The sequence below is a fragment of the Myotis myotis genome, unplaced genomic scaffold (assembly GCF_014108235.1).
Source record: "Myotis myotis isolate mMyoMyo1 unplaced genomic scaffold, mMyoMyo1.p scaffold_m19_p_4, whole genome shotgun sequence".
Classification (NCBI taxonomy): domain Eukaryota; kingdom Metazoa; phylum Chordata; class Mammalia; order Chiroptera; family Vespertilionidae; genus Myotis; species Myotis myotis.
In genome coordinates, this window is record NW_023416346.1 from 47,713,609 (window position 1) to 47,727,567 (window position 13,959).

The 13,959-nt window shown below is 39.9% G+C and overlaps 1 pseudogene; it reads left to right on the forward strand.

The window, feature by feature from the left end:
- The first annotated feature begins 12,279 nt into the window (after positions 1-12,279).
- On the forward strand, positions 12,280-13,093 carry LOC118653394 (annotated as a pseudogene).
- The last annotated feature ends 866 nt before the right edge of the window (positions 13,094-13,959 follow it).

Consider the following 13,959-nt stretch of genomic DNA (forward strand, 5'->3'; position numbering starts at 1 on the left):
AGGGATTGGGCCTGCCCTCTGCCACCCGGGAGCAGGCCTAAGCCAGCAGGTCGTTATCACCCGAGGGGTCCCAGACTGCGAGAGGGCACAGGCCGGGCTGAGGGGACCCCCCCCCCCCGAGTGCACAAATTTTTGTGCACCGGGCCTCTAGTCTATATATATAAAAGCCTAAGCGACCATTACGATCAAACAACTGGAATGACTGGAATGACCAGTCGCTATGACATGCACTGACCACCAGGGGGCAGATGCTCAACGCAGGAGTTGCCCCCTGGTGGTCAGTGTGCTCCCATAGCCAACCTCCCATGATCCCTCCCCCCAGTGGGTCCCTTCCTCCAGCTAAGGCTCTGGGCACCAGAGAATCTGGGTCTGGGAAGCCTGTAGGAGGAGAGTGACCCTGACGCTGATCAAGACAGAGTAGTAGCTTGGAGGGAGCAGAAGGGGCGAGGCAGCAGTCTAACTGCAAAGATGTAAAGTAAGCACCACTGTCATCTTACCTCTGCCACCACACCATGCCCCGCTTGCCCTTCTGCCTCCATCAGCCACTTCTAGCTTGGCCCCGTGCCTTTCTGGACTCCCAACTGCTGATTGGCTAGCACTCCTACGGCGGTTTGCCACCATTGGCTGAAAACAGCTACCTCTCATGTTTGGTGGTGGAACCCTGAGAAAATGTGCAGCTGAGGTAGGAGAGACAACCTGTCTATCAGCAACTCTGCCCCAGGGAGAATGAGGTGGTCTAAGTGAGGGCATTGAAGTAGAGCTGTATTTCCACTTCAGAGTGTAGCTGGTGTTCAGGCCGTCCTGGGACACTCTGTCTGTGGTCTTTGCTTGCCGTTACCTCAACACATCTACACAACTAGATTGGGGCTGCTGGCCACCCCCCCACTCCCACCCCCATGCACAAATTCGTGCACCAGGCTTCTATTATTAAATGATATACTGATTAAACAATGGAAGAGATCTGAATTGTAATGTCTTGACCTGCTAACCATTACTGCTTTTTTCAAAACTCTGCTTTTCCAGGGGTGGGCAAACTTTTTGACTCGAGGGCCACAATGGGTTCTTAAACTGGACCGGAGGGCCAGAACAAAAGCATGGATGGAGTGTTTGTGTGAACTAATATAAATTCAGAGTAAACATCATTACATAAAAGGGTACGGTCTTTTTTTTTTTTTTTAGTTTTATTCATTTGAAATGGGCCGGATCTGGCCCGCGGGCCGTAGTTTGCCCACGGCTGGTTTAGACGGTTTCATTGTTGCATTTTTTAAAAGATAAATCCTATTAAAGATAGGGTAGACATTGAAACAAGGTAAGAGCCACATAGAAAACTTGAGGCCAGTGATTCTCAAACCTGGCTGCATAACAATCCCCTGAGAAGTAGCTTTTAAAAGATATCCAATGCTTGTGCCCCAATACAGATCAATTAAATAAAAATGGGGAAGCAGGTACATCTAGTCATCTGCTCTCTAAAAGCTCCCCATGTGGTTCAAATGTACAACTACAATTGTGTTGAGAAAATAGTAACAAACAAGTGTAATCTACATATTCATATGAAAACACAATCATGCCATCATATCCATTGGTTTAAACAACTAAATTAGGCAATGTCTTCTAAGGAAACATTTTCAAAATTATTTAACATTTTCACCAGGATGGATAAAGAATCAATAGTTCTAATAATACATTAGCTGCATATTTTTATTTTTTAAATTAAATTATGAGATAAATATCTCTCCACTCTTGCTTTGTAAATACTGGTTTGAACTGTGAAAGAATCTAATAGCAAATGTGAAGGTCAAGTATATTACACAAAGCCAATACTAGTCTAAAGCAGTGGCTCTCAAACCGCTGTGGTTCTCTGATTCTAACAGGTGTTAGAATCATCTGGAAGGCTTGTTCAAACCCAGATTGCTAGGTCCCAACTCCCGAGTTTCTGATTCACTGGGTCTGAGGTAGAGCCAGATACTTTGCGTTTCTGACGGATTCTCAGATGATGCTGATGCTACTGGTCCAGAGATCATACATTTAGAAACACTGTTCTATATAGAGTAATGGCGAGTGAGGTCAACATCATGATGGAGTCAGAAGACCCTCTTTTTTTCCCTTTAAAGTTACAAGTTGGACAATTATACAAATAGCTCATAATAGATGTTTGATAAATACTTCATCAATTTACTTTAAAATGCAGATGCATGGGTTCATTCAAGACCAGTCTAATAAGACTCTCTCTTAGAGTGGTCCAGGAATCTGCATTTTAAACAAAATCCTGTGGTGTTTCTTATACACACTAAAGTTTGAGAACCAATACTCTGGTCTCTTATGCATTCAATTATACTATTGCTTCTTTCTGGAATGTCCTTTCTCTTCACCTCTGCACAATCCTGCCCTGTTCTTCAAAGCCCAGCCCAAATACAGCTTCTTCTGAGCAGTCTCCTCTGATTTCACGACTATCACACACAACAGATAGAGTACTGGGACATGTTGTGTGCTATGGGATGGGGCAGCTGGGACAGTTGGAATGGAGCTGTAGGACTGACTCTGAGTTTTTCACACAGAAGTTATATGCCTGTGTTTGTGCACATAAATGGAGAACTACCAGGGTTATAAAGAGAGTAAATTTAAAAAGTATTACTATTGAATCTCTTGGTCACTGTAACTATATTTGGGGTAGAGGTGTGGTAGCCATGCCTGGGCAGGAGAGGGGGCATAGAGGGGAGAATGAGACAGAATGGCTGAATATTGGACAACTTCAATTGTGCATTAAGGGAAATGGATAGTAATATTCACATAGGGCCCTTTCCTACCCAACAGGAGAACAAAATAGGCTACCACCTTATTTAGTTGGTCTTGCACCTGTGATGGGAGACAAGGAACATGGAGGAGTTAGATCAGAACGGATAGTGACATCTGATAGGGTTGGGGGCTAAACATGGAGCTAATAAGTGACAGAGTTAGAAGTTGATCTCAGGAACTTCTTTAATATCTATGGTGGCTTTCTCTAAGTGTGGTAGCTGTTTTACTGATCAGAATTTGCATTTGTTCCAAGCTCTCCAGACGATGTTGGTGAAGACAAATTTAAAACCTATGGATCCACTATGCTGAAATTGTATGTGCAGTGATTATCTATACTTGGACAAATCCTTATAGCCTCCTCCAATTCAGCAGCTAATATAAATTATACAAACTTATGTCAGCCTAGGAACAGATGATACACACATATTTGGGAAAACAAAATGGACCCTCATGACTGAAATTATGCAATTTCTATTACATTTCATCCTCATCAGTTTACATAAGATAATAAGTCAGCCCATCAATAAATATTCACTGGAAGATTTTAATATATTTGCTCCCATTGGATAGTGGCATTTATACTTTGTCTTAAATATCTCTTACAATTAAGAAAAACAACAAAAAAGCTAAAACATTGCTTTTTTTTCTTCCTGCAATGAAATAGAGCCACAGAAGGGGTTTAGAGATCATTTAATCCAACCATCCATTTTTTGAGACAGGGAACTGACTGAGCCCAGAGAGACCAACAATTTAAAAAAAATAAATAAATTTACTAGAGGCTCAGTGCACAAATTCATGCACCAGTGGGGTCCCTCGGCCTGGCCTGAGGGATTGGGCCAAAACTGGCTCCCCAACATCCCTCAAGGGGTCCCGGATTGCAAGTGGGCACGGGACAGGCCAAGGGACCCCACTGGTGCATGATTGGGGCTGGGGAGGGACTCAGGAGGTTGGCCAGCTAGGGTGGGACCCCAGGAGGGCTCCAGGGCATGTCCAGCTCATCTCGCTCAGTCCTGATCAGCCAGACCCCAGCAGCAAGCTAACCTACCAGTTGGAGCTTCTGCCCCCTGGTCAGTGCCCATCATAGTCAGTGGTAGACCAGTCGACTGTCTGTCCCCTGGTGGTCAGTGCACATCATAGCGAGCGGTTGAACGGCCTTAGCATATCATTGGCATATTATGCTTTGATTGGTTGAATGGATGACTGGACACTTAGCATATTAGGCTTTTATTATATAGGATTGGAGTGACATTGGTTAATAGGATCATATCAGTTTCAGGTATAGTTTCTATGCTACGAGATCTGTATATTGCAGTGTGCCCACCCCTCAAAATCAAATCTTCTTCTGTCACTGTCACCATAAATTAGGCTCCCTACACCCCCCACCACCTTCCTTCTGGCAACCCCACCATACTTCCCTTTGTGTTTATGAGTTTCAGTTTTATATCCCATATATGAATACAGTGGGGCCTTGACTTACGAGTGTCCCGACTAACAAGTTTTTCGAGATACGAGCCGTCTCTCAGCCAATTTTTTTTATTTGAGTTGCGAGCTAAAATTCAGGTTACAAGCCAGCTTCAGATACTCCACCGCTAGTTGGCACAGTGAACGTCACAGTGAACGCCACAACATCAGCCCAGCATCATGTGTCTCAGTCGTTCACTGTTGATTTGACATACGAGTAATTTGAGTTACGAGCTCCGTCACAGAACAAATTAAACTCGTAAGTCAAGGCCCCACTGTAAAATCATATGATTCTTAGCTTTTTCTGACTGGCTTATTTGACTTAGCATAATATTCTCAAGGTCCATCCATGTTGCTGCAAATGGCAGTATTTCATCTTTTCTTATGGCTGAGTAGTATTCCATTGTGTATATGTACCACATATTCTTTGTCCAATCCTCTATCTCAGGACACTTTGGTTGTCTCCATGTCTTGGCCACCGTCAACAATTAATTGTTCTAAATCCCTGAACTATTGAGTAACACAGCCAGTGACTAGATTTCTGGTCTCTTTTCAGTCCTGTATTCTTTCTTCCACATGTCAAAATTTAGTGACCATCCCAGCAGCCCAACTCTGTGGAAGTGTCAAACTCATTGACTTCAGTACTGTTTACATTTCTACATAGCGTGCTGGGTTGGGAATGTGGCTTCCAAAATTCACATCAATGTCCATTTTGCAAAGCCTTCACATAAAAGCTAGAAATAGGAAATGTTATAGCAAACTCTATGCCATATACTTTAATAATAGTATGTGCTCTGGAAATGAGGGCCTTATGCCACTATAGTATCACATGGGGTTGTTGGCATTATTCTCCTCTGTGTGTTCCCCCCTCTTGTGTTTGGAGCTCTGGTGTGGGATTTTGGACCTAGGGTGATGAAGATTTGGTGCTTGAAAATGAGAGTCAGACATTTTTTGAAACATCAAACAGAAAATCAGGAAAGAAACGGAACTTGCCTAAGCCTTCAAAGTTTCACCACCTGCTGAACAGTCCATGCAGAAGGACATTCCAGATTTACCTGAAGAACATCCTGAAAGAGTTGAAAAAGTAGTTACTGTTGCTCTCCAGTGTCCAAGTGGGAATGTTCTGATAGAAGGATTTTTTAGTCTCGCAGTTCACTGGTTCTATTTGACTTCATGATGAAAATTGGGAACCACACATCCCTCTACAGCCTTTCTACTTCCTTTCCCAGAAGGCCTCTGGAAGTGGAGGGAGGCTGGTCACTTCAGGACATAGGAATAACTGTGAATATTGTACTCAATGTGGAAGAAAAAGAGCCAAGCAACTAGAAATGAGAACTACCTGCATTACATAAAATAAGTTATGTCATGATCTTACAGGGTGATAAAGGATTCACATTAAAATTATGCCAAAGCCCGGCCAGTGTGGCTAAGTGGTTGAACATCAACCTATGAAGCAGGAGGTCAAGGTTCAATTCCCAGTCAAGGCCCAGGCCCAGGCCCAGGTTGTAGGCTCAGTTCTCAGTAGGAGGTGTGCAGGAGGCAGCTAATCGATGATTCTCTCTCACCATTGATGTTTCTATCTCTCTCTCCCTCTCCCTTCCTCTCTGAAATCAATTAAAATATTTAAAAAATAAAATTATGTCATAGCTTGATTGACCTCAATGCAGTAAACACTTTAATGTTGATATCCATGGGAATATATGGACATAAAGAATTGAGTGCTCTCTACATATAACAATTTTTGGAATGTGCCAGCTTATAATGTACCAAATGAGAACTAGGTAAAAATGTATACAATAAGACACTGAATAATTTTTTTCCTAGCTGATATCATTTATCAGGATGTTGAAACACAAAGCTATATGACTTTGGTTTCTGCCTCTTCAATCCATCTTAATCAAACTATGAAAATTTCTCAATTCAGTGAAATGCTTCACAGTCTCTTAAGTAGAAATGTTTGTTCTGCTATATTTTAGAAATTAAAAACTTTAAAGTAATATTCAAAGCCCTCTACAGCTTTAAAGTATCTTTTGATAGGTATGTATTAATTTTTACTAAACGTTTGATGTTTATATAATTTTTGCTTTGCATTAAATTGTAACATTTACAAAGTTTCAGGTGTGTCAATGTTTAAAAACTAAATAAAACACATAAAAACTAAAAACAAAACTGCAGGTGTAAAATTTATAACCACACCATCAAAAATTGATTGCTATTATCTTGCAAACTAAAAAAAACAAACCATTAACTTTAGTAGATCAGTACACTCTCCAAGTGATATTTATTCTCTTCATTTGACATTTGGTGACACCTGCTTTTTTTTCTGTAATATGCGCATGGAATTATCTTATACTATAGAAAAAGCCCCACCAAACACTCAATTAACCCAGCTGTCACACATCTGTTGCTGTCCCTATAAATGTGGCAATTTGCTTGTAATTACTCTTCTGATAACAATAAAAACCTTCACAACTCTTTTTAATTTCAATAGTCTCTCACTTCCTCCATCCAATCTGCCTCAATGACTTTGTAATTCAAAGGTTCCATAACATATCCGACTATATTTTTTTTTATTTTTCAACTACATTTTATACTCAATATTATTTTGTATTAGTTTCAGTTGTACAGCATAGTGGTTAGACAATCATATACTTTACAGATCGGTCCCTCTAATTTTTCCATGTAGACACCTGGCCCCATACATAGTTATTATATTATTAATCATGTTTCCTATGCTGTAATTTACCTCTCTTTGACTAGTCTCTAGCTACCAATTTGTTCTAGGAACTTTACCTTTTTCACCCAGTCCTTTCTCTTTCTTCGCTCTGTCAGCTCTTATTCTGTTCTCTGTGTCTATGAGTCTGTTGCTATTTTGTTTGGTCATTTATTTTGTTCTTTAGATTGCACATATAAGTGAAATCATATGGTATTTGTCTTTGTCTGACTTGTTTCACTTAGCATAATACCCTCTAGGACTATCCATCCGGTCTCAAAAAGGTATTCATTCTTTTTTATGGCCAAGTAATATTCCATTATATATAATGTACCACAGCTTTTATATCCACTCATCGGGGTGCATATATTCTTTTGGATGAGTATTTTAGTGTTTCTTTGAATATATTTCCAGAAGTGGAATCTCTGGGTTGTTAGGTATTTCCATTTTTAATTTTTTGAGGTAACTCCATACTGTTTTCCACAGTGGCTATACCAATCTGCATTTCCACCAACAGTGCACTAGAGTTCCTTTTTCTCCATATTCTCACCAACACTTTTTGTTTGTTGATTTATTGATGATAGCCATTCTTCCAGGTGTAAAGTGATATCTCATGGCGCATTTCTCTGATGACTAGTGATGTTGAGCAACATTTCATATGCCCATCTGCATGTCTTCTTTGGAGAAGTGTCTATTCAGATCCTTTGCCCATTTTTTAAATTGGATTGTTTGTTTTTCTGGATCTGATCCTCCAAATGGACTTGTAAACAAGTTTAGCATCTACATTTAGTGATTTGGAAACTTACAGATGTGCTTTCAGTATATTCCACTGAATTTCAAAATAAGTACCTAGACTAATTGGAAGTTGTTATTCTACTCCAAACATGACAGTAAACTTGTTGTGAGAGCATAAGTAAATTATATTACTGCTTTGTACTTAAGTTTTCTAACCTGTAATATATGCAGTACGACTGAGCTTTCCATTCCACTTTATAAAACTTTTGGAGCATAGGGCATTGTTGCTGTGGCCTGAATGTTTGTGTCCCCCAAAATTCATATGTTCACAACCTAATAACCATGGTGATAATATTACGAGGAGGAGGGGTTTTTGAGGGGCCTTTTGGAGTAATCATGATTAGGTCATAAGGGCCAAGTCCTTGTGAATGGAATTGGTGCCCTTATAAAAGAGTTGGCAGAGAAATCTCTAGCCCCCTCTGCCATATGAGTTGACGAGAAGTCTGCAACATGGAAGAGGGCCCTAACCCTTCCATTCTGTCACTTTGGTCTCAGGCTTCCAGCTTCCAGAAGTGTGAGAAATAAATTTCTGTTGTTTAAAAGCCACACTGTTTATTGTATTTTGTTATAATAACCGGAACTAGGCAATCTATAATAATAAAAGCATAATATGCTAATTAGAACAGATGTCCTTCCACACCACCTTCCAGATGAAGCTGGGGCTGTGAGAGAAGCCCTGGTCCTGACTGCCAGAGGGAAGCCAGTGCTGGCAGCCAGGGGAAGGAAAGCCTACTCTTGTACCTATTTCATGCATCGGGCCTCTAGTGGCTATATAAATTTCCTGGGGCATCAACTATGTCATGGCTATAGTTTCTCCTAGAAATTTGAAATATACAAATCTACTAGCACAGCTCTGTCTTTCTTAATAAATAAATAATAAATATTGCCATTTATTTGCATTGCACTTTATATTATTCAAAAGGGTTTTAATAATTTAAGGCATTAATTAAGTACCTGCTATGTGCCAGACACTGTGCTAGGTGCTAGAACTATAAAAATGATGAAAATCCAGTACCTTGCTTTTGAGACAGCCCCATAAATAAATTTTTTCTTTCCTGCTTAAAGCCTGAGGCCATTGAACTGTAGGCATAGTAGTAATTTGATACATACTAAAATATCAACTTTATTTCTCGTAAAACTGATATTCAAAAATATGATACTCTGCCCAGCCAGTGTGGTTGAACATCATCCCATGAACCAGGTCAGATAACTTGCCCGGGTTTTGGTAGGGGGTGTGCAGGAGGCAGCTGATTGATGTTTCTCTTTCATCGATGTTTCTATCTCTCCTTTTCCCTTCCTCTTTCTGAAATCAATAAAAACATAATTTTAAAAACATCTTTAAGAAGAACATGATTCTTCTAAGGCCAAGTGTACTTCAGAATCTGAATCCCAAAATTAATTATAAATTTAACCGTTTAGCAGAATGAGACTTGGCAAAATAGAAATAGTTCTTGGAGAAAAGAGCAGGCCACATATTCCCTGCAGTCAGCTGCCCCCAAGGAGGCAAGGGAGAGGAAAGGGCTGCAGTAGACATGCTTAATTTCTGTATCCAAAGTCACCAATCAAATACTTTACTCCTCTCCAATCCGTAATTAAGTATGAGTAAGGAATAGATAGAGGCCGCGTGTGCTATGCTAATGGATGTTCTTACACCTGGAAGGAAACATCAGGAGTGGAGAGGAAGCATTCCCCCACCAGCACCTGTTCTCAAGGACCTCATTTCATTTATTCACAAAAACCCTGCGAGGTAAATAGAATTGATTATTTTACCAGTCTTATATAAGAGAAATCAGAGGTCTAGAAGAGCCACACAGCTAGGTTGAAATCAAGAGGATATCTAAACTCCTATGGTATGAATTTGAATATTGTTATCAATGAAATTAGATCACAGACTCGTAAATACAATGCTACATTTTTCTTCTTTTGCAAGCAAATCACGGGCTTTGATTCCAAGTGGTTTCGTGACTACCTGAGGTTTTGGCAAAAGTATCATCTTGTGTATAGATGGTGTTATTTGCAAATTAGAATCTCCTACCATAAAAGCAGATACGTTTTAAAAAATTAAATGCCACGATAGTAAATTTTTACAGGAAAAGCAGCCAGGCAAAGGTGTTACAAATAGATAAGATAGATGAAATAAAACCAGGGAGTTATCCAATGCTCAATATAAAAAAAAATGCTTAATTTGGTCAACTGGCACTGAGCATTTATAATAGTTATAAGAGCATCTGATATTTTGAGCATCTGATATTTATTGAGCATCTGATATTTTGGGGTTCTGGCTAAACACTATGTGTATAATCTCTTTAAATTTTTACAATATGTGTACAAAGAATTATTTTCTCTCTTTTTTTCAAATAGGAAAACAGACTTAGGTAGTTCAAGTGACTTATCTAGTTTTCACATAATCACTTAATATGTGGTAGTGTCAGAATTTGAATCCAATACGTCTGACTCCAGAGCCTAACTGATCTGTCAGCTAAGAGCAGTGGGGAATTACATCTAAGAGAGCGACCTTATTTTTAAGCTTATAATAAAATTAGGTACACATGAAAAATATTTAAAAGGCTGAAAAATGTTTATAGTACACAGGTGAGCACAAATTAACATATTAAAAAGTACATAAACCCTGAGAAGAGCTGGAATGAAAAAGTGATCAGACAAAATTGAAACAGGCTCATAGACACAGAAACTGAACTAGTGGTTGCCAGATGGTAGTGGCATTTGAGGGACTGGGTGTTAAAGATGAAGGGATTGAGAAGTACAAATTGGTATTTACAAAATAGTCATGAGGATGTAAAGTATAGCATAGGGAATATAGTCAATAATATTGTAATAACTGTGTATAGTGCCAGGCGGGTACTGAAAATATCAAGGGGAACACTATGTAAAGTATGTGATTGTGTAACCACTAAGCTGTACACCTGAAACCAATGCAAAATAAAATGTAAAGAAACAATAGAAAAGTGATCAGAGCAGAGAATTAAGCTGACATGCATTTGCTAACAGTCTGAGTTATTTAAAGATGGGATAAGGTGCATCAGGAAGTAGTAAATTCTTATCATGGGAGGGGCTTCCCACACAGGCAGGATGGACAAACACTTGAGAGATCAAATTGGGTTGTTGTAAGTGGCATCTAAAATCCCCCCAGTCCTGAGATTCTATGATTTAATCAACTTACTTGTCAACTTATTTTGAATAACAACTATGTGCCAAGTACTGGGATAAGCTCCCCTCACAAATGGGAATACGACATACCCTGGAAATAAGACATTCCAGTGAGAATGTCTTTAGCACAAACTGAGAAATGTAGGATTACATGTGATAAGGCATAACAGCAAGGAAGATTTACACCTAATCCAAACTGGGAAGGGGAATTAAAAGGGAAAGCAGAGGCTTCTTAGAGGTGATGCCTAAACTAACCCTTGAAGGAAGAGTAAAAATTAGGTGTTTCAGTTACCAATTGCAATGCGACAAACTATTTCTAAAATGTAAAACAAATATTTTATCACTAGAGGCCCAGGCCTCGAGCACTTGGGGGGTCCCTCAGCCCAGCTTATGACCTGTCGCAGTCCGGGACCCCTCGGGGAGCAGGCCTAAGCCATCAGTCAGACATCTTTTGTGCTGCTGTGGAGGCGGGAGAGGCTCCCGCCACCACTGCTGCACTTGCCAGCAGTGAGCCCGGCTTCTGGCTGAGCGGTGCTCCCCCTGTGGGAGCACACTGACCACCAGGTGGCAGCTTTTGCATTGAGCCTCTGCCCCCTGGTGGTCTGTGCACATCATAGCAACCGGTCGTTCCACTGTTTGGTTGATTTACATATTAGCCTTTTATTATATAGGATATCTCATAATTTGGGTACTTACTTAGCAGCAAGCCTAGTTTGGAGGATGCAAGACAGTTTCTCTCACATGCCTGGTACCTTGGAGGGAATGGCTTTGATGACTGTTCTCAGCTAGAATACTCCTCATCTCCATGAAGTCTCAGGGCTTCTCCATAAGATCCCCCACCTACCAGTAGGGTAGGTGGATTCTTATGGCTCCAATAACAAGTGCCTCAAGCAATCAAGGTACAAGCCACAAGGCTTCCTATAACTTAGCTTTAGACGTCAGCCAGTATCACATTCAATGCAAATGATTGGGTTCACATGGGTCAGTGTGTGAGGGGACACACAAGTCTATAAATATGGGGTAGCACGGTTTATTGGAGGCCGTGCTGGAGACTGTTACCACACCAGGCTAAGAGGCCTGGGAGATTGGGATGGTACAGTTTTCACCAAGAAGGAATATTATAATCAAAGGCAATGAGGCTTACAAGAATAAAGCCTAAGAAACAAGGTGGCTGCTGTCACCAGCACAAACCTGCGAGAGCTGAGGGGGAAACCCAGGCTACATCCCCCTGCTCCTCTTTGCTGCTGCCAGATCCAGCATCCTTGGCCCCACATAGTGCACCTAAAACCAACAACAAGTACTCATTCCAACAGCCTGTTAAAACATAGCGAACTACTATAAAGTTCTAGATGTGCAGACATGCCTCAGCCAAGGATATTAAAAAGGCACATCAGGTCCTAGCCAGTTTGGCTCAGAGGATAGAGTGTCAGCTTGCAGACTGAAGGGTCCCAGGTTCTATTCCTGTCCTGGGACATTTCTATCTCTCCCTCTCCCTTCCTCTCTGAAATCAATAATAATATATATTTTTAAAAAGACCTATCAGAAATTGGCACTGAAGTGGCATGCAGATAAAAATCCTGAGAATAAAGAAGCGGGGAGAAAATTTAAACAAGTAACTGAGGCAAATGAGACGCTTTTACTAGCTAAAACATGGGACATCTATGAGAAATGTGGCAAAGGATGAAATGGGGAAGATGGAGGTGAGTTATTTTGACAGTCCCTTCGAGGTGGCCTTCGCATTCTTTAACTCAGATGATGCCTTCAGTTTTTTAGTGGAAGGAATCCATATCCATTCAACCTTTTTGAAAACCTACTTAAGGGTTTTGGGGAAAACAGAGGCTGAGACACGGAGTCATTTTCCTCTGCCTTCAAGTGGATTTCCATATTTTGGAGAGTTTTCCTCTTCTTTTTTCCTGATACAGGGGTTATTTATTTATTTATTGAGTTTTCTTCTTTTGATGCAGGATTTACTTCCTTCTCTTCACTAGTTCACAGGAGCCTCATTTCAATCTCTTCCACATCATTGGATGACTGGGAGGGACAATTTCAAATCTATGCCAACTTTTACTAAAATCATTAGTGTCAGAAAAATCACTACAAAGAGAATTGTCAAGAATGGTTAAGAAAGAGTACAAGTTGAAGAGAACCAGTTCAAGTCCTTAATAATAAATGATAAGGAGCAGCTGCTAAGCTTGGGTAATTCAACGCATATATTTAAGAGAAATGTTAACTACAATAAGCTACATTTGAGGGTTAACAGAAACATGTTTTTGAAGATTTCAAATGAACTCAACTTTCACAATAACTGTGCCTATCTAATTATTCATATCCAGCTCCTCGGGGCCCTGTTTGTCAAAGACTTTTGAGTATTGTTGGGACCACATAATAGGACCATTTGTTTTGTCTTTAAAATTGTTGTAAACTGCTGTATGGACTTGGCTTTTTTATTAAGTAATCCAAGGTGGTCATGACTCTTTTGTACCCTAACAGCAGCACAAACCTACTTTTCCATTGTATTTGAAGCAAAAAACCAAGTAGTGCCAGCTTTGTGTGAAGTTAACATTGCTGGGATGAATCACCTACAAACATAATTTTTTTATTTTCATAATTTAGTAGTGACAAATATTAATGCATTATATTAATGCAATATAAGGCAATATATTTCTGTTTTAATAGAAATTGAGGATGCTTTCTAGTTGTGCATGAATACTACAAACTTAGTATTTTTTTTACATTCAATATTATTTTGTATTCCAACTTAGTAAGTTCTGACAATTGTTTAAATATATAATATTAAGCTTAGATTTGAAAAAGTAAAGCTGGTAAACGAGGTCTTTGTCATTTGTTTAAAAATACAAATATGAATGTGTTTGGTACATTAAAGAATTACTGAGAAACACCAAATCAGGAAGTACTGTAGTGTTGTGGTTAAGGGTGCAGCCTCTAGGGTTAGGTTCCAGAACCAGTTATATTCCTCAATGCAGATTTTGTATCCTAAAACTGAGCTGCCCAAGGTTATTAATTAAATT